This window comes from Triticum aestivum, chromosome 4B (genome assembly GCF_018294505.1).
Source record: "Triticum aestivum cultivar Chinese Spring chromosome 4B, IWGSC CS RefSeq v2.1, whole genome shotgun sequence".
NCBI lineage: Eukaryota > Viridiplantae > Streptophyta > Magnoliopsida > Poales > Poaceae > Triticum > Triticum aestivum.
Window position 1 is genome coordinate 290,332,347 of NC_057804.1, and position 6,000 is coordinate 290,338,346.

Here is a 6,000-nt window from a genome sequence, read left to right on the forward strand (position 1 = left end):
AGAGGGGACAAATACCGGCAACACAGAAGGGAACACAATCAATGCAATGCACAATATGATGCATGATCATGACATGGCAAAATGAATGTGTTTTGAGCCAATGCAACTAGCAACAGATTAAATGAAGTTGGTTTGAATACAAGATTCAAATTCAAACTCCATATGTGATTATTTAAATGCCCTTTATTTGATTTGTGCTAAACAGCAGCTATAAGTTGTTCTAACATGCATGAAAATGGTACAGATGGATTCCTTGAATTTTTCTGATAATTTTTCATATATAAATTATTTAATTTGGAGTTACGGTTAATTTTCTATGAATTTTAGAAGTTTATATTCATTTTCTGGAATTTCAGAATTAAATTAAATCCAGAAAATACTTTATGACATCAGCAGTGCGTCATGCTTGCATCAACAAGTCAACAGGGCTGCCCCGGGTCAAACCTGACCAGGGGGTCCCATTAGTCAGCGTCACAGGTTAACAGGGGGGTTTATTTTAGTTTAATTAAGGATTAGGGCACTAGGGCCCACATGTCAGTGGCTCTGGGGTTAGATTAGGTGGTGATTAGCTTAGGCTAATCACCTGATAGCGGGGGCCCACCTGTCAGTGTCAGCAGAGGGGGTAGTTAAGATAAAATAATTAAACTAATTAACAGGGGGGGCTGGCCCCACCTGTCATCGACCCAGAGAGGGGGGGGGTCCCGCCGTGGTCAACGTGGTCAGACCCACCGGCGGCTTGACGCCGGCGAGGCCAGACGCGGTGGTGCGCGTCGGAAACCAGCTACAGGGGCTCTTTTGGCACGCAGGGAGCAACTACGGGGAGAGGGTGGAGTGGCGCATCCAACGGTGGTGGTGGCGGAGGCTGGGGTGGCCGGAGCTGCCGGCGGCGACCTCTTTTGCGGCTGCCGGAGCTCGGGTGTTCGCGGGACCGGCGCTGCGGTGTGCAAACAAGACGATGGTCGCGCTAGTTTTACTCTACGGGACGCAACGAGTGCAACGGACGCAGGCGTGGGACCAAAAGGTCACCGGAGCTTCACCGGCGACGAGCCCGTGCGGCGGAGCGTCTCGGCTCCGGTAGAGGGGGCGGCTAGAGCTCGAAATCGAACTTGGGGTTAGGGGGAAACGGAGTAGGGACTCACGGGGATCGTGTAGGGAGGGTCAGCGAGCTCGGGGGCGCGCCGGAGTGGCCGAATTCGATGGAGAAGATCCTCGGCGGCCGGCGAGGGGGAAAACGTCGGGGCGGCGTTCCGGGGCTCTTCTGGTCGCGTGAGACGATGAGGAGGACGAGGGAGGACTTGCGGAGCTCTGGAAGGCGTCGGGGAGGCGAGAGGGGGATGGTGGCCGCGGCGAACGGCGTCGGTGGCGACGGCTGTGTTCGGGTTCGGGCGAGAGAGAAAGAGCAGAGGGGCGGGGCCTCGAGGAAGAGTGAGAGGGGTCCGAGGGGGCCGCGTGGCGTCGCGGGAGGGAACCAGGGGAGGAGGAGGCAGCCAGGCAGGGAGGAGGTGCCCGGGGCGCGTGGCCGCGCGCGCCGGGCGTGTGCCCGCGTCCTTCTGGCGAGGGAAGAAGACGACAGGGGGGGTAGCGGTGGCGGGCTGGTCCAGCGGGAGGAGCTGGGCCGGGCAGGTAAGCAGGTAAGTGGCCCAGGTGGCCGTCTCCCTTTTTTATTTTTGCTCTGTTTTATTTTTTAATCATTGTTTTCTATTTGTTTCAATCTGTTTTGATTTAGTTCAAACACTAAATCATTTTTGTTTCTTCCAATAATTTTAGCAGGGACTGAAAGTAATATTCTACAGCCCCTCACAGAATATCAGAATTATTGAAGCATTAAAAATATATATAACATATATTTGCTCCAACTCAAATACAATATATATTAGTTCAAAGATCCAAAATGACATGGAAAAATGTGCATCATCTCTGGTTACTGTTTCCAGCATTTTTCCAAAGATGATGAACATTTTTGAAAGCCACTTGGATTGACTGAAAATATTTTAGGTGAACCTGGTGAATTCTTAAAATGCTAGGGTTTGGACAATCCCCATTTCGACTTTCTGTAAAAGTAAACATGATGCATCACCAAAGGCTAGTACTAGTGCAATGCCAGAAGCTAGGGATGTGACAATGTCTTCGACTGCCTTGACCTTCTCTGGGTTAGCCTCGATGCCCCGGTGGGACACGAGGAATCCCAAGAGCTTGCCCGAGGGGACTCCGAATATGCACTTCTCCGGGTTGAGCCGCAAATCCACTTCACGGAGGCTCGCGAAGGTTTCTTCCAGATCCTGTATCAGGGTCTTCGCCTCTCGAGACTTCACCTTGATGTCATCGACGTAGGCGTCGGTGTTCCTCCCGAGCTGCCGGCCCAAGGCGATGTGCATCAGTCGCTGAAAGGTCGCGCCCGTGTTGCGCAACCCGAACGGTATGCAGGTATAGCAATACACTCCACATGGGGTCAGGAATGCCATTTTCTCCACGTCTTCTACCACCATCTTTATCTGGTGATAGCCCGAGAAGGCATCCAGGAAGCACAACAGGTCACACTCGGCGGTAGAATCAACGATCTGGTCGATGCGAGGGAGCGGGAATGGATCCTATGGGCAGGCCTTGTTGAGGTTGGTGAAGTCGACACACATGCGTTCCTTTCCTCCCTTTTTCGGCACTACAACAGGGTTGGCCAGCCATTCAGGATAGCGGACTTCGTGAATGATGCCTGCTACTTCTAACTTGCGAGTTTCCTGGACGATGAAGACCTGCTTCTCGATGGACTGTTGCCTTGCCTTCTGCTTCACTGGGCGCACGTTGGGGCACACATTGAGATGGTGTTCAATCACATCCCTCGGGACCCCTGCCAGCTGATCAGGTTCCCACGCAAACACCTCCCTGTTTGCGCGCAGAAATTTCACCAGGGCCTCTTCCTGCTCACGGCCGAGATTGGCGCCTACGGTGAAGGTGGCGCCAGAGGATTCATCCTCATCGACTGGTACTTCCTTGGTCTCCGCCTTATCTTGGGTGAATAGCTGCTTCTTCTTGGCCGGCGCAGCCCCCTCGGGCTCGGGGGTATCCGCGCTGGCGGGCTGCACCACTGCGGCCGCCTTGAAAGTGAGCCCGAGTGCCTGTAGCGCACCCCTTGTGTCTCCGGACACGGTAAGGACGCCGCTGCTCCCGGGCATCTTCATGAGGTTGTAAGTCGGGTGAGTCGCTGCCATGAACTGGGCCAACGTTGGGTAGCCGAGGATGGCATTGTACGGGAGGCCGATGGGGGCGATGTCGAAGTCGACCAGCTCCGTGCAGAAGTTGTTGTGGGTGCCGAAGGTCACGGTGAGGCGGATCTGCCCCAGCCGGTGGAACTGCCCCCGACGCCTGAGAAGGGCTTGCTGGGTTGGAGCCGCTCTAGCGGCACGTGGAGAAGGCTAAAGGCCTCCATCGAGAGCATGTTGGGGATGACACCATCGTCGATGAGGGTCCTGGTGAAGGCCACCTGGCAGATGGTGGGGGTGTATAGCATCGGGAGCGCACCCGAACAAGCAGTGTTAGAGGGATGATTGTCCAAGATGAAGGTCAAATCAGCCTTGGGTGCCATGCAGCTCGGGGGGGCTTCACGATGCTTGAGGACGGCGCCGATCTGGCGGATGAACGGCTTGATTTGGTGGCTCGAAGGTGGTGCCTGCGATCCGCCCAGGAGGGCTGCGACGACTGGGGGCGCCGACGCAGCATGATGGGTGAGGAAGAGGTTGCGCAGCTCCTCCCAAGAGGCCACAGAAGCCGCTGGCACGTGGAGAAGCCACATGCGTGGGACGCCGGTGAGGGCCATGGGCAGCCAGTTAGCCATGACCTTATTGTCGCCTCCGGCCTTGAGGACAACTTCTTCATACGCTAGCAGGAAGGCCAGTGGATCAGTTGCGCTGTCGTAGCATGGCGGCATGTCCGGCTTGAACTTGTTCGGCCACCGCACCTATTGCAAGGCGGGGGCCAAGGCCCAGAGCCCCCTGGTTCCCGCGCCAGCATCGACAGCCGGAGCAGGCGGTGCGTTGGCCGCCATGAGGGCGGAGCGCGGTGCCGATGGAGAAAAGGTCGACGGAAGGGAGAGCTCCGGCGCACCCCTACCTGGCGCGCCAAATGTCGGATGTTGGGTTCCAGCAGACCCTTAAGGTTCGAACTCTGGGGTGCGCACGAAGATCTTCCCCCTACCGATCTACGTCCGATCGCCTTGTGAGAATCTAAGCTAAAACAATGAACAACACGAGGGGCATAAGATGTATACTGGTTCGGGCCACCGTTGTGGTGTAATACCCTACTCCAGTGTGTGGTGTGGTGGATTGCCTCAGGGGCTGATGATGAATAGTACAAAGGTTGAACAGCCTCGCGAGAGGTGTTCTTGAGCTGGTCCGATGAACTGCTTGGGTGAGTTCGATCGCCCCTCTATCTAGTGAGCCTCTATTAGATGCCTCTACTCCATGGTGGCTAGCCCTATTTATAGAGGCCCTGGTCCTCTTCCCAAATATTGAGCGGGAAGGGCGCCAACAACGACCATTTCAAAGGGGAACATCTAGTACAAGTTATCCTGACTAAAGTTGGTCTTCGGCTTCGAAAGGCACTGCGATGACACTGTCTTGGGCTCCACGGTGACCTCCATCCTGCCGCTCTGCTGGTCTTGGTCTCGTTGCACTAAAATGCAACCTTTTCCTGATGCCTTGGTACACCACACCTGTGCTTGCCCCCTTTGCAAGGACACTGCGTAGCCCGACGCCCGCCTGGTCTCGATTGTCATGGCTTGCGTCATGAGCACCTGATCTCTCCGCCTCCTCGAGAGCCTGCCTAGCGAGGCCGTTCCTAAGGAAGCCTTGTGTCGTCCGCCCCGCGAGGCTTGGCCCCTCGCGTAGGTCTTGAGTCTTGCGCTGATGAAGATGGGACGTACTAGGCCACCACTTGAGCCACGCCGCAGGCCGCAGGCAGGCAAGTCTGGGGACCCCCGTTCCCAGAACGTCGACACTCACTATGGACGTATTGTGGTCTATGTATTCATACATGTATTACGGTTTCCAGTTAATAATACAATTATAGCATGAACAATAGACAATTATCATGAACAAGGAAATATAATAATAACCATTTTGTTATTGCCTCTAGGGCATATTTCCAACATATCCTTTGCTATTAGATGAATAAAATTTTAGTTCGATCCTTTCTTTTTGTGAGTTTGCTTAGTGATCAATCCTTCTAATCGTGTGCGAGATATATAATAAAGTTTAGTTCGAGGTTTGCCTTGTTTACTCTCTCATTTCAATAAAAAGGAAGGAAATAAATGAAAAAGATCATATGCTAACCTTATGGTTAGTGATGACATTACACAAGGAAAAGTGTAGGTAGTAAATTTTATTGTAGATTGACAAACATAGCATTGGTCAATGATGCAACTCATGAAAGAATTAATAAGGGAAGAGAAGATTTACATACAAATACACTATCATGGAAATCTTTTGTTATTGTGAGCCCCCATCAAAGTATTATATGCCAAAATTGTTGACGTTGGACAAGAAAGACAACTTAATGAATTATGTTTGTTCATATTCACATATAATTTATATTGTCATAGATCCTTCAATATGTGGTGCTTGCCCTTATCTTTGCTAGGAAAAAACTCCGCACTAAGTAGAGATACTACTTGTGCATCTGAAACCCTTAATCCCAAATCTTATTTGAGAGTCCACTATACCTACCTATGGATTAAGTAAGATCCTTCAACTAAGTTGTCATCGGTGCAAAAGGGCAATAAAAATTGCTTCTAGAAGTGTGAGATTACTTAGTGTAAGGGAAAATTCAGTGTTGTACGAACTTGGGATGGTGAAGAATAAAAGCGATAGACTGCATAATAAAGGTTTCCATCACAAGGGGCAACATAACGTGACGTTCTCAGCACTAAGTGGTTGAGCATACAGACAAAAAGCGCATGGCAAATCTGCTTCCCTCTGCGAAGGGCCTATCTTTTACTTTCATGTATTTACT